Genomic DNA, 19,749 nt, shown 5'->3' with positions numbered 1-19,749 from the left:
TTTTTTTTATTATTTTTTTTTTTTTAAGAGCTCAGAATTGTTCATTCGGTAGTCTTACCGATTCAACGTCTTATCATCATTGCCTTTTTTTTCTTTTCTTTTTTTTTTTGTTTGTTTGTGTGTGTGAATCGATTTTTAAACTTCCATTTTTAATGGAAAAATATTCAACAAAACGTCTGACTTCGGGTTGGGATTCACACCTTGAGCATGGAAGTATGTTATATGAACGGAACATTAAGCCTTAATATTTTATTTTAATGCTGTTCAAACATGAAACAGATTACAACCTCTATAAGACTGAAATTTCAGATAAATAAATAATACATTTTCATATAAATCTTACACTCTACAAGCTTTTTTTTTTTCTGAATTTGAATGAAAAAAAATCGCAACAATCGACTTATAAATTCGTATCGGGATTAATCGGTATCGAATCGAATCGTGACCTGTGAATCGTGATACGAATCGAATCGTCAGGTACTAGGCAATTCACACCCTTACATATGACTGTTATTCTAAAATGCAAGTCAGTTAATGTAAAATAGAGGGATACGTATCGCCTTGAGGTTCATGTATTGGGATACATATGTATCGCGATACGTATCGTATCGTGACCCTGTATCGTGATACGTATTGTATCGTGAGGTTGGCGGCAATACCCAGCCCTATTACAGTCATTGTGAAAACATCTTTTTGAGAGGTGCGAAGCATAGAAAAAGTCGGGGACCACTGAGAGTATAGTTTTTTGGCAAGGTTTATATAGCTGAGCTGACAGCTGGTGTGAGATCAAACGCTGACTCATCGCAGCATTCAATCATAACCTCTCTGTGGCTGACTGGCGACCGGCCCCTGGCCAGTTAAAGCGATACAGAAAATGGATGAAAAACAATGTGTGTATGTAACAACTGTAAACACACCAGATGGTGTGCATCAGGTGATTATAGGCTTGAAAGTGAAACTTGACTTTCCTTCACATCTAGCTTAGTATAGTGTTAGCTTAATATGTATTTCACATTGACACTCACTCATGTCTGAGGATTGGAACATGTTAACACTTTCCTGCCCAAGAGAATGGCTGAGCAGAGATTTATGTTTGGTCTGCTGATCACAGTGAACATTGTCGAAGCTGCCTCGTGGGCAGACAGCAGCAGATACACCGCCATTTGTTTTCTGTGAGACAAAGTGGCATTACTCTGATGATGATGATGATGATGATGCAACAGCCTAACAGGCAGTTGGTGTTGCCACTCAGTTCAAACTCATCCATCCAGGAAACAGAATTTGCATGAAGAGAAAGTTACCTTCCATGCATTCCTCATACAAAACCTTTAAGCTTTGTTCATCAAGTTGTCGTTTTACCACGTTCTTCTTTGAAATTTGCATTTGATGGCCAAAAAAAAAAATGATATGCGCTTTTACGTGCACAAACGGTAAATGCCAAGATTAAGTTCAAAACCTGTGTTGCCGCAGCAATCCTGAAAAAGGAACTTAGTTACTTAGAGTTTAAAAGTAGCTGAGTTAGATTACAAGTTACTTCATTAGTCACTTTCAGCAGATGCCGACAACTCTGTAAAAATTACAACTAGTCTTGCCGATAGTTTATTGGAAGTGAATTTTTAAACTGTAAATTTTCGGGATCAAGTTTTATTAAAAATAAAACTAAAATAAACAACTTTTTTTCACTTAACTTAAACATTGTTTTTACGGTAAATAAAAGAATGAGCCTTTAGATTTCACTGAATATTACCAATTTCAAATGGTACATGAAACTTTTGAAAATAGTTCAGTTGAAATATTTGCAACGAAAGCAGTTAATAATGTTTATTGTGTCAAAACTGCCACATCTTTATTATTGTTTCTAGCCAGTCATTCTGCAACAGAGAGCAACAGAGTTGAAGTCCAAAATCAACACAAACAACTCTCCCTGAGCTTCGATTCCTTTGTCATAAATTGACAAAGTGCAGAATAAACTCCCTGAGTTGTAGTATTTGTTTGAAATAAATTAAAGTGCTAAATAAAAACGTTTAACTGTTAAGTCTCACATAGATTTATTCAAAGGTGAAAAACAGACGCAAAGAACAAAGCTTTAACCTTTAACTCATTCACTGCCTTTGACAAGTATACTTGTCAATTGTATTTTTTAGAGCGGTGCTAAATGGGGGCGAATCTGAGCATGCTCCACTGTAAATATCAAACTTGGAAACAACTTTACTGATGCCCAACCACCGGTAGATGACATCATTGCCCCATTTTATAGGAAATAAACACAGTTTCAGAGTCCATGGGAGAAATGGCTGTATTTTGGCAAACCTACATTTTTCTGCTGTCAATTATAAAAGAACGGGACGGGACAAAAAGTAGGGAGTCTATTCTGTTATTTGGTAGATTCGGTTTATATATAATTATTGAATGTAATATCACGTGAGTATTGGAAATGTAAAAATTTTCTATAATGACTGGCAGTGAATGAGTTCAATCGTTTAAACTTCAGTTGTCGTCTGCAGGAGAAATGTTACACTAAGAGACAAGTTCTTATGGCGTAACGGAAGCATCTCTATATTTTCAGCAGGGAGCTTATTTCTTGCGTCATTAAGTATGTGAGCTATTGAACTAAAGGGCCGTTGATTCTCTTTGTTGCTGGACTGTCCTGAGAGGTATTTCTTGGCTAACATGACCCAAGAGGAAAATGTTTCTTTGTCTTCAGCCCATTCGGGCTGATTGCCATCATGCCAAAATTCCAGTAGACCTACTTAACTCATTTGCTCCCAATAACGTTTAAATACGTTTTTTTAAATGTTCTAAGTGTCCCAAAGACGTATTTATACGTTTTTTTGTTATTTTATGCTAGAGCATACAGAAGGCTTTGATGCAGCCTCTCAACTGCAAAGAACGGTTGCAGAAATGGTAGTTATTACACAAACGGCCAGCAGGTGGCAGCAGAGCAAAGGAGATCAACCAGGGCCATGTAGAAAAAAAGCTCAATTACTTACAATTTTAAATAGATTTGTGAAAAATGATTAAATTTATCTCTCTTCTAATGCTAATTGCTGCAAAACGGAAACAGATAGAAACATACTTTTTTTTTTTTCCTGATGAAAGAGGAGACTTTAATCTTTCTTTTGATAGGTTCCATGCTTTTATAGCAAGAGAACGCAATATTCTGTGGGCCTTGCAAAATCAGTCAAAATCCAGTAAAACAGCCGGGAGCGAACGGGACTGCTTCTGTGAAAATGGCTGTGAGTGAATGAGTTAATGTACAAAATTTCCGTATTGCAAGTGGAAATCCGACGAGTATGTCATACTTTCATAATAGCTTCACTGCATTGGTTCTCATTGATTCTGCATTATGATAACAGGAATTCATCATGTACATTATTCTGCTTTTATTATGTTCAGGCTGGCTTGTCTGTGGAGATTTGCTGATCCATATCACTTATGCAGAGATGTCAGATTGTTAGAGCCCTGGACTAGTTGCTAGTCATCTCAGTACAAACACACATCAAGTCATTTTCTTTACGAGCTGTCTGACTTTGGAGGCATGGAACACAGTGGACTGGCTGCCACCCAATCACACGCCCATATAGACAAAATAAAGTGGCATTGTTAAGGTTTTAGGATGCAAATACAATTTAAACCTGGAACAGATTACTGTATTTCTATTTTCATATTTTTCTACAGGGGAAGAAAAAAAAATCTATGAAGGAACAAACTCAGACGTCAACCAGCATCACAAAATGGATTTTGCTTGAAAAAGAATTGATTGTAAAAGGAAGAAAAATAACCCAAGAGAAAGGCCTGGTCAAGCGTATAAACAGCATGCTACTCTCTTTGAGTAAACCAACACAGGAGGAAACTAAAATCCAATCTTTGGGAATTTGCAGACTAAATTGTTTTAGAGCCAGCACAGGAGCTTAGAGATGGCTTTCCGACAGGTTTTCATGAGGGTGCCATCATTCTCATTAATTACAGTCGGGCCCCGAGGGGAGAAGCAGTCAGATAGAAACGCCACAAAAGACTTCATAACATTCCTGAATGATCTGTAAGTGTGGTAACATACAAGAGATCAACTGCCAAGTTTTGGATTAGTCAAAATGACTACGCAGTTAAATATAAATAGTCAGTCGAAAAAGATGGGTCTTGTGATTGCAGTGAAAAAACTCAAATCTAAGATTAAATATAGCAAATTAAGACACAAGTACAGGGCTGACGAGAACAGGTGGAAACTAAAACCAAACGAGCACACAAGACATGAACAAGGCGCATAGAGAACTTACTGTAATGCATTCATTTATTCTCTTGGCAGGTTATTTTCCTTGAATTAAGTAAGATGGTCCTCATTTCCTTACTTTTTTCTTGTTTTTTAAGACCAGTCTTTGCTGTATATACAATTTGTGATTAAAATAACAATAATTATAATAATAATAATAATTTCTAAAATTTATATATATATATATATATATATATATATATATATATATATATATATATATATATATATATATATACATATATATATATATATATATATATATATATATATATATATATATATATATATATATATATATATATATATATAATAGGTGTATGCCAATGCAGTTTTCACACTAATTCCTACAAAATTCTATTAAGCGTACACTGCTGATTAACAATATCCTCCTATCTGGGTGCCATTTATTACACCGCATTTGTTACAACTGATTCTATCAGTAAACATCACTGCAATGTGGAGCAGGATGTTGAATAGCTGGTGGTTATTTGCAAAGGCTCCACAAATAGCTTATCACTTTTCAAGGTTTCACGTCAGCAACCAGTCAGTCACAATTTTCCACAGTCTTGCAGGGATTGGCTTTCGCTATCAAAGCAGGAGCCTGACTGATTTGGGCTTTGAAAGGCATCCTGACCAGATCATCACGACAGATAGGATTCATTAGTAAACGCATGCATGTCCCTTCTTGTCAGTCTCAATTTTCAACACATCAGATTTTCAACTAAATGTCAGGGAAAAATGCATTCATTTTGAATTATATACAAATCTAGTGAAAGGGTGTCAAAGCTTATATTAGGGAGTGCAACTTCCGTTTTAATCCAGTGACAGCCTTCTTGGAGTGGTAGCCTGCTTGTACTGCAATAAATAGTAAAGTATGTATCTAAAAAAAAACAAAAAACAAAAAACAGTGGCTTCTGTCCTTCAAATTCATACTTCCTATTCAAATTCATATGTGCCGCCTCCACCTGGGTTCGAAAACTAGAAGACTGCTAGTTTATTAATCAAAAAATAATGTACATAAAGTAAATTAATTAAATAAAATAATAAATTAATTAAAATTAATACATTAATTCACTAAATAAATAATTTAAATAAAGTCAATTAATTAAATTAATTAGAAATTATTTAATTGATTTTAATTAATTAATTAATCAAATACATTAATTTAAGTAAATTAATTACATTAATTAAGCAAATGAATCAATTATAAATTAATTAATTAATTAATCAAATAAATAGATTTAAATAAAGTTATTAATTATATAAATAAATTAATTAAATAAAGTAAATTGTTGCTAAAAAAAATGTGACATCACATGAATGGCTGTCATTGGAGAGAAACTTGTTCAGGCGTCCGCATATAACAATAATAACTGGAGTTTTTTTATTTTTATTTTATTTTTTTAATCACTCATTCATACATACACAAGCTCACTTCATGTAAGCCACTAATAACTGAAGTAACACGCTCTGCAAACAAACGTGCACACACATACAAAGTGACTTTCTTCATTCCTCTATCTTGATGTGCGATTCAAAATACATTGTACCTGAGTGACAATGTTGGCAAGGTGCCATGGTGATCTCTGTTTCCCCAACTCCTCGGTTTCACAAAGTTTAATGTTTGCAACAAAACACAGGAAGCTAATCTGTCAGCTGTGATTGCTGTCCATAAAAGTAGCGCCGAACTCCCTATGCCGTTTTATTGATGCAACCTTACAACAGCTCTTACAAATTGGTAGGGGTCTTTTGAAGACATTTCACTTAAATGAACAATGCAATCAGACCCACCTGAATACCATGACGATAACCCAGTCTAAGAGTCTCATTTAATTAATCCAACAACAAAAGATAGAACAAGCTTCAGATTATGCAAAGATGATTCAAAACACTTGGGGGGGTTACAAATCTAATATAAATCAGATATTGACAAATGAAAATGCAGTAACTGACGTCACTCACTGTATCTGTGAATGTTATCTGTGTGCCGGAAATTAGTAACTGACAAGCTACTTCATGGTTTATGGAGGATGACGCAAAATGTTAGGAAGAGTTGATGCATTCTGGCGCAGGGAGGAGGGCTCTATTGTAACTCCAGTGGATGAAGACAGAAAAATAAGGAAGCAAGTCCACCCTTTCTCTAAGTTTTAGTCAAGTTGGTAATTAATTTTTGTGTTTATCTGAAAACAAATTATTTTTACCTGACTCCCTAAGGCAGGGGTGTCAAACTCATGTTAGCTCAGGGGCCGCATGGAGGAAAATATATTACCAAGTGGGCCGCATCGTTAAAATAACGGTATATAACTTAAAATCGATTGCCGTCAATTATACGCAGATTTTCGCTATTTGTGTGTCAGCCCTAAATTACGGAACTCAATTGTAATCATAGTGTTCCAAAAAATAATACAAATGCAAATGGAACGCGGCAACACTGAGTCCTGGACATGTTAAATTGACCTGTTTTGCATATATATATATATATATATATATATATATATATATATATATATATATATATATATATATATATATATATATATATATTGTTCCCAGAATGCATTGCGTGGCGCAGTTAATGACGTTATAAGGACGCTAATCCTTGTCTAATCTATTTGTGTTACCAGTAATTGAATTTGTGTCATATTTAACATGTTTGTCGGTCTATGATTAAAAATAATAATAATAAATAATAATAATAATAATAATAATAATAATAATAATAATAATAATAATAATAATAATAATAATAATAATTAAACAAACCGTAACTTTAAGTTGTGTGTAAAATAATGACATCAAGGACGATTCTTCCGTACAAGTTGCATTGCTCCTCTGAGAACTGCTTGTGAAATACAAATTTAATATATTTTGATTGTGGCTGACTAATTAATTAGTCCACCATTACATTTTTTTTTTTTTTAAACTTTACAAAATCATCTCGTGGGCCGGGTTCAACACCTTTGCGGGCCTGATCTGGCCCGCGGGCCTTATGTTTGACACCACTGCCCTAAGGGGATGGGTCAAATCTGGAGAACACATTTCAGCCCACTTAAGTGGGTGTGACAATCAGTGGCACTTTAACTTTAACACATGATTATTCCTCACTTTAATGGTATTTTTCCAAAAAAAGCTCAAAGGCTGAAACAGCAGGAAGAAAAAAAAACAAAAAAAAAAACAAAACGATGTGATTTATAGTCAGCACTGCAACTCCGAAACAGAAAACCACATGTGACAATTCAAAATGAGAAAATGCTGCCAGTCTCCAAATGAAATGATGAACTTGTTTGTCAGTGCCCCCCAGAATGGCTCAAATTGGAATCCTGATTGCAGCTCCATTACCACGGAATACAGATGCTTGAACAATGGAAGTAACGCCAGTTGATGAAAATGAAGCATAATGAATGGTGTGATGAGTGCGAAAATGATGTGAATGATACGCTGCGGCCCTGGCTGAGACCAAACGTCGCCCGTGTTCTTGCAGCGTTAGCACCAGTAGCATTTAAATCAGGTCTGGACGATTCATCTTCCAAATCGACCATGTGAGAAACTGGAATGGTTGATAAGGGCCACGTCAACATGACAACCAAAATTGTGTTCGATATGAATTGAGTTTATTTATATAAAACAGTAAATTGTGTTGTGTTAATAAGATGCTACTTGTGTAGTCTAGATATAGCATGTTGTTATTATAGGAAATAAAAATCATAAATAAAATAATAAGCAGATTTAACATGAACCATTATTGAATCAACACATAAAAAGAACTGCAATTCAAGAGCTCCAACTGCTAGCTCATATTTGCCATTCCTTGTCCCAAACCATTATCAGGGCAAATCTGACCCACTTCCCTCTGCAGTGCAGGAAATTAAAATGTTAGGACAACTGCGCTTAAAAAAAAAAAAAAAGAAAAAGAAAAGAAAAGAAAAGAAAAGAAAAGAAAAGAAAAGAAAAGAAAAGAAAAGAAAAGAAAAGAAAAGAAAAGAAAAGAGTCACTAGAATGGCTGGAAAAGTTGCTAAACATAGTGACTGGCACAAATCCGGTGAGGCATGAGGCATAAATCTGAGCGGAGGCGTGTTAGACCGGGTGTTGGTAATTTTACAAATGCACACTGTGTTTTTTTTTGTTTGTTTTTTGTTTTGTTTTTTTGTTGTTGTTTTTTTCAACGTAAATGGGCACTGTCATTAGATGAGCTGGTGATAACTGCTTGGTGAATTAAAAAGTCAGCAGACCTCATGTATCGATCCACACCCCTATGCTTGTTTTTGCATAGATTCATCTTTGCAGGATCAACAGGAATTGGAAAATATTGAGTTGAGTTGAAATGCCCCCCACCCCCCCCCCCAAAAAAAAATACAAAAATAAAATAAAATTAAATAAATAAAAAAATAAAAAAATAAAAAAGTAGAAACTGCAACAAAGCAAAAATGACACAACATAATGAGGAAAGCCATCAACGACAAAAGACAGCCTGATAAAGACAAACCAAAACTATGAATTGTCAGATTATTTAAGAGGCAAAAATAATTTGTTGATTTAAATTGGCTCAAATTATGAAATTAGTATACTAAAACCAAGAATTCAAAAGTCAGAATGGAACTTCTGTCCGCCTTTGTATGAAGAACAATTAGGGATAATTGTTTACAACTCAAATCATCCTGTCAATCTGGACAAATGTAAACAGGCATGAATTCAATGGAGCTGGGTTGCGGCGTTGACACGATAGAAGTGAAAGCCGCTCGTAGTGAACAATCACTACAACTGCTTGCCAGACTGTTTGCTTGAGCTACACGCCACGCGAACCATGAGAAACATCTGAAATGTTCAATAAGAGGCAAGACAACAGGGGGTGTAATTAAAGTTGTAAAGAGCTACAAGGATGTGGGGAACACGATCGAAGCTCATCTTAAACTGTGGACACAAAATCTAACAATGCATTATCACCACTTCCAAATATATAATTGTTTGTGTGACTTGAGTTCAAGAAAACTGTGTTTCTCTGAGACTTGAATGCAAATCAGATTGTATTTTTCGATCAATTTACAGAATTCTATGTCATTCCAAAGAGGAAGGATAGATCAATGATTTGGAATTTTCCTGCTACGCATTTTGATACGATTTTATGCGTTACGTGTTTCTGTCTCACCTGCAGTATGTCATGTTCCTTTTCAGCTCTTTTTCTTGTACCTTGTTTTATGAGATTGGTGTAAATCCCCAAAAGCCTCAGGTGGATTTTAAATCATTTTACTGTATTAAATCATTGGACCTTGGTGTATATATTAACACTCCTTACCCTCACAAATTATATTTGCCGTAGGTATCTAGTCACTTTAAGCGATGAAATGAGGTATGAAAATCACGTTTAGGTTTTTCTTTCTTTCTTTTTTTAATAAAGCTGTGGTTCCATTCCTGACTTTTTTTTTTCATCTAGAGTTCACCTTCTCAACAGCAAATGTGAAAAGGCAAGCTTGACAAGGCGTGCAAAGAAACATGTTTATAGTTTGAACTCATTAGTGGGCTTTTACTCTGATTTGGTGACAGATTTTCCAGGTGACTGATCTGGAAATTAATTGGAGAAAAAAAAAATGCTGAACTGTGGTTTTAGCTGCTTTTAATTAAAGTGATATTTGTTGCTGTTAGTGAGTGAGCGTGATGTCAAAGACGTGCGTATACAATTCATCATTTTGATGATGTCCTGCATTGGCAGGTACTCCATTCATTTTGGATTTTTCTTTCACATTCGATCGAGGTCTGATTTGGATAAACGCAGCCTCAAATACCACGCGCAGATTTTAGATACTAAACTGACAATCATACGCAAAGTCCTCAAAGACACGCCAATTGCTAAGTGTGTATAACGGGTGTCCAAACTTTTTCATTTGGGGGCCACATGCAGAAAATCAGAAGGACGCAAGGGCCACATAATGTTATGAACAGAAATTGTGTTTAGTCCTAAAAATTGTGCAAGTAATTTATTTGTGCTTTTGCATATTTAGAAAAAAAAATGCTACAGTATATAAACCAATTTATTTGTAATATGGCAGTAGGGTTATTATAGTTTGGGAATGTTTCATTTTAGTTAGTTTTTATAAGTTTTCAGGGTGGTTCTGTTAGTTTTTATTAGTTTTAGTTCTTTAATAAATGCTTAGTTTTAGTTTAGTTTTAGTTTCAGTATTAGTTTTAGTTATTTTTTTTAAATGTGTTTTTGTTATTTTTAAATGTGTTTTACTTGTGCACAATATTAAAAAAAAAAAAAAAAAAAAAAAAAACACACCATGGGAGCAACGTCATCTATTGGCTGTTGCTAGATGACATCACTTCTGTGTGACATACTTTCAAATGTCATTATCCCAGTTGATACCAAAATAAATCAACTAAAAATCACACCAAAGACTAACATGAAGTAAATTTTTGCTATAATTATGGTTTTAGTTAGTTTTTTAAATATGAAATGTAATTGCAGTTAGTTTTCGTTTTGTTAAAAGCATTTTCGTTTTTATTTTTATTTCATTAACGAAATTGTTTTTTGAATTTTAGTTTATTTCATTAGTTTTAGTTAACTAAAATAACCTTTAATAGCACCTGTGCTTTTCGACACCCTCCCTTCTTACTTTGACCATCTCCAAACATTTTTGTTTATTTTATTTGAACTGAGTCAAATGCCATTTTTAGCATATGTCGCGGGCCACTAAAAAAAATGGACGGCGGGCCGCAAATGGCCCCCGGGCCGTAGTTTGGACACCGCTGGTGTATAACAATGCAAGTCATACATGTGGTGGGATTAGACTGGTGAAGCGACATCATAAGGCCAGCTCTCCTGATGTGAAATGGTTGACCTACACTGCGGAAGCCAGTTTCTAATGTGTGCCACATAAATGACTATGAGACAATGACGGCTTGTGATGGATTGCGCCGCACGGTTACTGCACTTGCACGAGAAAAACATCCATCTCCGAATATTGCGGACTCAAATGAATACAAGTCACAAATGATCAGCAAAGAGAACCTTAAATCAAGCATTCAACTTGATGGAGTGGATGATGTTGCAGAGTCCATTATGGCAAGGGTGCTTATTCAGTAATGGCGACGCATTATGTTTTGCTGTGTCAAGTAAAATGCCAAATTAGTCAGAGGAAGTTGCAAAATGTCATTCCTGGATTTGTCAATTTTGAGTCCAGTGATTGATTGCAGCATTTTTTTAATCAACCTGTGGATGAATTAAGGGTTTGAATTGAATGCAAAACCGCACACTTGTCCTCATTTGGTCTTGTGTGAGCTAACGCCAACTGTATCCCACATGACTTTGGACAAGATGCGCGTTATACAGACAACCATTCATACTCATATTGTCATGTCTGGGTCATGCCAGTGTGGTCACGCCAGGGTTAAGTTTGAGATCATGACCTGTTAAGTTGGGTTCATGACCGTGAGGTTAAGTGTCTGTTATGTACTGATGTAACAAGTGCCTGTTTTGAGCAGATGTAACTAGCATCTAGTTTCAACTGGTTTTAGGCTATGTGATGTTATGTGATGTCAAGAATCTTTAATACCTTTACCTGGTCAACAGCCAATCAGATAATTCCATGTCAGTCCTGTTACCCACATGTCTAGCCACAACCAATCAGATCGATTCCTTGTCTATATAAGCCTTCTGAGAAGTGCGTGTCTTTGTCGGATTACTACTTCTTTTACCACTGTCCTCTGTGCAACTCTCTTTGTTTCTCGTCTAGTCAAGTTTATTCCACGCCTCCCAATGTGAATAAATTGTTAAAATCTTATTTGTGTCTGCGCTTTGGGATCCAACCTTCAGCACATGACTCACATTCATACGTTGCAGTCTTCAGTTAGCTTAACTCATTCACTCCCAGCCATTTTCACTGAAGTAAACCCCCTTCGCTCCCTGCTGTTTTGCTGGATTTGGACTGATTTTGATTTGATTCATCAAGGGGGGGGGGGGAAGTACGGTATATTTCTATCCATCTGTTTCCGTTTTGCAGCAATTAGCATTAGAATATAGCTTAGTTTCATAATTATTCGGAAATCTTTTTAAAACTGTGGGGAAAACAGCTTGTTGCAACAAGGCCCTGGTTGATCTCTTATACCTTGCTGCCTCCTGCTGGCCGTTTTTGTAATACCTACCATTACTTCAACCGTTATCTTCAGTTCAGAGGCTGCATCAAAGCCTTCTGTGTGCTCTAGCATAAAAACAACAACAACAAAAACCCCGTATAACTACGTCTTTGGTACACTGGTAATATTTAAAATAGAACGTATTTATACGTCTTTGGGAGCAAATGAGTTAACATGCATGTTTTTGGAATATTCCAGAAAGCCCAAGTACTCAGAGAAAACCCACACAAACACAAGGTAAAAATGCAAACTCAGGAGGGCCTGAGGTGCGATTCAAACCCAAAACTTCTCGACTATGAGACTATAATGGTTTTTCACTGTGTCTCGTTTTGTCCCCAGATTGTAGAGAATAAGTGGTGGCGTAAAATGAAAACTGTCTCAAGTGTTAATGGGTGTCAGCAGCCTTTATGTTGCTTTGGAAGGTCGTCTGTAAGTCCAAAAAGTCTGTGAAATAAATAAAGTCTGCTTCTTTTGGCTCTCAGGAAAAATCAATGTTTATGCCTTCAAGACAGGAGGTTTAAATTTTCTCTTTAAATGGACAGAAGACTTTGGACACACATCAGTAATGTGAGAAACTCTGAAGCTGGGGACATTGCTCGAAAGGACAAAAAGTAGCTAGTTAATCCCGCAAGAGCAGAGTGGCATCTCATCAACGAGGTCGCAAATTAACCTTAACATCCAAAGAACTGCTGGCCTCCTTAACCTCAATTAAGGTCTGTGTTCTTGACTCAACACTGTAGAAGAAACTGAGTAAAAATGACACCCACGGCAGAGCTCCTCTGTTGACCAAAAAGAACTTAATGGCTCATGTTACTTTTGCAAAACACATATGAAAGAATCCCAAGACTTGAGAAAATATTCTATGGACTGGCCAGACGAATTCTGTCTCGTTACGGCTTGCCTCAATATGTTACACAGCATTGAAAATCATAAAAACAGTCAAAACTGGTGGTGGTGGTGGTATTGCTGCTCTTCTAATTCAGGACCTGTTCAACTTGCTGCGATTGATTGGAATCATGAATTCGGCTCTTCACCAGAAAATCCTCAAGGAGAATGTTCGACTATCAGTTTGTGACCTCAAGCTCACGGACGAAAACAAAAGAGAGGCAGCTTCAGAACAGTTTACTGACTGCTAAATGTCGTACATTCGCGTCATCATTCGAATCATCCAGACATACTGATTCAGATGACCAAGCGATCATAGTCACACAAAACAATGGTCCGTTTGCATTCATCGTTCGTGAATGGCACAATATTGTTAACAGCTGGTGCGTCACCATACAGCTCTCCAATCGGTGGGTACTGATTCTCAATACTGTCATGGTTGAGGTTGGGTTTTGGTTGTTTTGTTTTGTTTTATTTTTACTTGCCTTATGGTTAAGGGTTAGTTTGGGTTTTGCTTGATTTTGTCCTTGTGATTTTGTCCTTTCAGTCAGGATCTGTGTTTTGCTTTGTTGTCCTTGTATGCCCGCCTAGTCTTGTCAAGCATTGTCATGTCCACTTGTGTTAGCCTGCCCTTCCTCATGTGTCAACCAATCAGCACCCTCTGCCACTCGTGTCTTGCCCAGGTGTGTCTCGTTGTGTCACTTAGTATGTGTGTGTATTTAGTCTCTTGTCTCCCTTCTGTCTGTGTTGATTCATTGTTGTTTTCCTTCTGTTATGCTGCCGGTTTTTTGCCTTGTTGTCCCCCCCTCGTCTTGCATCACTTGCCTTTTGGAGTTTGCTTTTGTTTTGTTTCATTAAACTTCCTTCTTTTTTTTTTTTTTTTTTTTACTTCACCGCCGCCTCCTCGTCCTGTTTCCCTGCGTTAAGGTTCACATCCACACCGCACACAAAACTGACAAATACAAATGTCTATGATTACCAGGTTGTATTGTGGGGGAGAGGAGGTGCATTTCCAGCTTCTGCTCTGTGTGGCCACACATTGCCCATGCCAAACACCATTACTGCCGACATTCACACCCTCTCTGAATGGGAACTGAACCCACGCTGCTATTACACAAGAAGTGACCTTACTTAAATATCACTCAATTCTCATTTATTTGACTATTTGTCTGCATAAATTTACTTCAAGGGTGTGCGCCTTCAATTATTCTTCAGATTTAAATGCACGATTATTTCCAAGACTAGGGCATGTCCTCTAGCATCATGCACTTCAAACGAGGCTCATTTGTTTTTGCTCACGAATTTCCCAGCGCTAATCTTCGTTTCATGATAATAATGGATCCGAGCACACTGCAGATAGCCTTATCCCTGCTGAGCATGTATCTCCAGCTTTGATGAACCATTTTGCTGCTGTGTAACATCATTAAAAAAAGACTGCGGTATCAACAAACACTCATATTGAATGTGGGTTTGTCAAAAGGGCTGCAATTAGCACATTAAACAATATGGTTAGCTATGATAAAGGTTATTTTAGTTCACTTAAAGTAACGAAAAAACTCAAATTCAAAAAACAATTTTGTTAACGAAATAAAACAAAAACGAAAATGCTTTTTAGAAACGAAAATAACTGAAACTACATTTTATGTTTACAAAACTAAAACTATAATTATAGCAAAAATGTCCCTCCTTTTTGTCTTTGGTAATTAATTTAATGCATGAGCCTTTTGGGATGATTTTAAATGTGATCATAAGTACATTTATTTTGATATTAACCAGAATAAGGACGTTTGAAAATATGTCACACAGAAGTGACGTCATCTAGCAGCAGCCAATAGAAAAGCACCTCCAGATGATGTCGCGGCCATGGTGTTTTGTAAATATTGTGCACAAGTAATAGACATTTTTAAAAAACTAAAACAAAAAAGACTTAAACTAATACTAAAACTAACTAAAACTAAACTAAAGGTGTGCATTTATTAAAGGGATAATTGACTCATTTTCAGCAGTAAAAAGTTTGTGTTTGGTCTAGAATTAATTTGATAACTTCATTGTTTTTCTTGTACTAACTTTAAAAACCTAAATTTTCCACTTACTGTCGACTGAGGATGACATCACCTGTGCTGAAGTAGTAGGTAACGACCGAATCATGGCTCACCTGTTTTACGTCATGACTGGGTCCTGCCAGGGTTAACTATGGGTCATGCAAGGGTTATGTTTGGGCAATGACCGTGAGGTCAAGTGTCTGTTTTGAACTGATGTAACCGGCATCTAGTTTCAACCGGCCTTAAGCTATGTGATGTCAAGAATCTTTAATCTCTTTATCTGGTCAACAGCCAATCAGATAATTCCATGTCAGTCCTGTTACCCACATGTCTAGCCACAGCCAATCTGATCGATCCACTGTCTATATAAGCCTAACTGAGAAGTGTTTGTTTTGTCGGATTATTCCTCTGTCCAATTGGCCACATGCTTCTTTGTTCCTCGATGCCTTCTCGTTGTTTATGGTCTAGTCAAGTTAGTTCTACGCCTCTCGATGTTATGCAAATAAACTGTTAAAACTCTTATTTGTGTCTGCGTTTTTGGAATCCAACCCCAGAACATAACATTTTCTGGGTTTGGTCAGCAAACTGAGCAATGATTGGTCGTTACCTGTTTCCTCAGTACATTTGATGTCATCTTCAGTCGAGAGCTAGTGGGAAAATTAGTATTTAACGGTATTAATTTTACATGAAAAAATAATGAAGTTACCAAATTCATTCTAGACAAAATATTAACATTTTGCTGTTGAAAATGGCTCAAGTATCCCTTTAAGTAACTAAAAGTAATAAAAACTAACAGAACCACACCGAAAACTAATTAAAACTAGCTAAATTTAAAAAACAAAACTCAAAACAAAAACTAACTCAAATGAAAATTTGAATAGTATAATAACCCTGGTTATAATTTATCATGCACATAACATCTCTTATCGATTCAGTGTTACAGGTGGTTGCTTGCGGCCTGTTCCAGCTGACTTCAAGCAATAAGCAGACTAAACTCTGGAGTGCTTGTCAGTCCATCACAAGACACACATACTGCAAGGAGAAAGATCACTATTCACACGAACATTCACACCATTACTGAGTGGGAACTGAGGCCACGCTGGGTGACAAATGTACGCGCGTATTTGGTTTAAAAGTGTGAGCTCATCGAAAAATTCATGAATAGTCAACAGGACATGGTTGAATCATTGCAATATTCATTCATTCATTCATTCATTCATTCATTCATTCATTCATTCATTCATTCATTATCAGTCACAGACAGAGGAAATGCCACCTTCTTTTTTAGGTGTTTCAACAGTTTGGAAGCAACCTACCGACAGGATTATCGACAAGAAAATGTCAACAAAATGTCTGTCTTTTCAGACACTGTGCTCTTTGACTTTGCGTCTATTTCGCTTTCTTTTTAAATGAGTCCTTTGTAATGCAGAGAAACACCAGGGGCATTTTGAGCACCAATGCTTTTGCCATTTAGATTTGAATTATGGTTTTAATCCAGGTTAGATTAAACAACATTTAAATCATCATTTTCAGGTGAAGACTTCTTTGCCGAAATATATTTCCTGGATGGCACTGTGCCTCATCGCTGATTTATATGGCAGCGCTTACAGAGGCATCTGATTGTGTGCAACGCTAGATTAAAGCGAATGAGGCGAACCTCCGAGTGGGCTTGGGGTATTTCTCAAAGGCTGATGATATTCCAAAATGGAGAAAATATGAAGTGGACTAAGATGAAAAGAGTCATGTGACATTCATTTGATGGGCCATACACAGGCTACCAAAGCCAGAGAAAAAATAAAAATAAATCAACAGACTTTTAGAAGAAGGTTGGCTCAATGGACTTGGTCAGCCCGTAGATTGTGGCAGCCAGTCACACAAACTACAAGAAGAATCAATGTTCTTCTCTTTGATCTTTTAGTTCTTTTGGTTCTTTTGTTTGATTACGTCAGCCCGAGACACAAAGTGGGAAGCAGGTGGCCTTTCACACTCAATCTCGTGTCACACTTTTATAGACCCTTCCCAGCTGACGTCACTGCTTAGCTCCCGCTGCACCTCCCGGAGGGCAAACATCCCATAACAAATGAATGTAGAGAGCTTGATTTTCAGCGAGCGTTTTCCTTAAAAGGTGGGAATATGTCAAGTGTCACAAAAAAACGTCCCGAGTAGGACACTACATTACTGTGACTCAATGAAACCAGTCGTTTGGAACCGCTAACTAAAAAAAAAAAAAAAAAAAAAAAAAAAAAAAGTTTGTTGGAGGGAAAAGTGGAAGTGGAAGCTTAAGGTACCGAATGTTGTTTTTGGTTGAAACTGTACGTCGATTACTACTTTCATAGTGTAAATTGTCATTCATGAAATAGTTTGTGTCCGGATATACTCGTAGTCTTCAAGCTATCTTAGCTTGCTCGCTGCTAACAAACAGACCTCACGTTTACAACACATTCCTCAGCAGAGATCAAGCCCGAGTTAAAGTGTTAATTGTGATCACTGTGTTATCGTTAATTTTTTGTTCAAAATGCTTGAATACTTAAAAAAGTATGAATTATTGTTTTACTAAAAATGACATGACACATTCTGTCTGCCTCAAATTTACAATTAGAGGTTAATGTTATGACCAACTGTATATGAAAAAGAGAAAACTACCTAATATAAAATGATCTATATCCTCTTACGTTTTGTGGGTGCAAAGCAGTTGCGTCGTAGTTTGGCGCTAGCCACCGTGCTCGTCTTTCACTCCTCACTGTCTTCCGGCTGGTTTAGAATCATTGCCGGCCGCCGAAAGAATGATCTCATCTCTCTTTGAGCCATTAGAGCATCCGTAGGCCGCGCACAAGTTCACCATTGCTTGCTGATTTATCAACTGTTTGACCTATTTTCTAGCTTACACAGATTGTTTTCTAATTCAATCGCATTGACGTCCTGACCCCCACCGCAAGGAGCTGGAAGGGTCTATTGCCTCTGCTATTGCTTCGCGTTGGCATTGCTAGCTAACATCTAGCAATTTAGCAGCTACATTTAGGAGGACATCACTATCATAACCGGGTTTGAAGGAGTGACCTTGTCCTATTTCTCCCACGAACTAACTAAATTCACATTTGCAAGATGTAATGGCGTTATCAAACATCAGTACTTGATTTTGGTAAGTATTCAAATGTAAGTACTTGTACTTTGTACAGTGTATGTCCTACTAACGACTGTGCTAACAAGACAGCACAACTAAACTTCTATTTTTTATTTTCCATGTTCCATTCCATTTACAGTGTAGGGAATATATGGAGCAGCCACAATGACCTTTGTCAAGAATTTCCAAGATGCAAGCAAAACTAATAGATCCTTGTTATTGACCTTATCCTGTAATATTTCCTTGCTTAAACTCAATTAAGTTGTTTGAGTTAGTCACATTGTCTCATGTTGGAAATTTGTTGTTCCTGCATTGTTTTTTCCCCCCTTTGAAGTGCTCTAGAAGCTGCAGTGATATGTTATTAGTTGATTCATTTACATTTCAAGTAGATACAATTATTTTTGAATGTACAATAATTAGTGCAAAGTGCCCCTGCATGGTAATTGTTTAGGCACTTAGAAAAAAGTTTTTCTCGTGTCAAAAGTGATATTCACTATTAAACTTATGCAACACATTTCACACAGTCGAAATCCAACATATGGTGACAATAAGAAGCCAGCACCTATTCTGCAAACGCTGAATGAGGACGACATGTTGCGTGCATGATCCAGACTCTTATTTTTTTTTATTCTTCAACACTAATAAATAATAAATAAAATAAAATAAAATATAAAGCACCCGGCACACCATCTGGATTTGCACAAAGCACCCACATTCCTTTCTGGCAACTTTAGAATGTAAACAGGCTGACAGATGCTTCACCTTATTTGATAGATTTATTTTTATTTTTTTGGGGCTGCATGGTTGATGTGGCAAATTTTAAAAAATATTTATTTAGTCCTACTAAAAAGAAGAGAAAAGTAAATAATCTAGCACAGTGGCCGACATGTTAGCACATTTGCCTCACAGTGCAGAGAACGTGAGTTTAAATCCATCTCCAGCCTGGTTTACATGATCTCCATGAGCCTGTGTGGGTTTTCTCCGGGTACTTCAGTTTCTTATCGCGTTTTAAAAGTAAGCTAATAGAAGTTTTTAATGTGTGATGCCAGTGTAAAGGAATGCTTGTCTGTTTGTGCCCTGCGATTGATTGGCAACCAGTTCAGGGTCTGCCTCTTACATGAATGAGCCTGAGTCATACCTGACTATAAACCTAAGAAAAAGAAAACATGTTTGACGGTAACTGTAAGTGTATCTACAGTTTGATTTAATTATTATTCATTCTGGTGTTTAAAATGTTAAGTTCATTTAAGTAAATGTATGTTTGTTTTGAGCGTCAATAATTGAAGATGTGAATTTGCTTTAT

The sequence above is a fragment of the Festucalex cinctus genome, chromosome 2, assembly GCF_051991245.1.
Source record: "Festucalex cinctus isolate MCC-2025b chromosome 2, RoL_Fcin_1.0, whole genome shotgun sequence".
NCBI lineage: Eukaryota > Metazoa > Chordata > Actinopteri > Syngnathiformes > Syngnathidae > Festucalex > Festucalex cinctus.
This window is presented reverse-complemented; position numbering follows the sequence as displayed.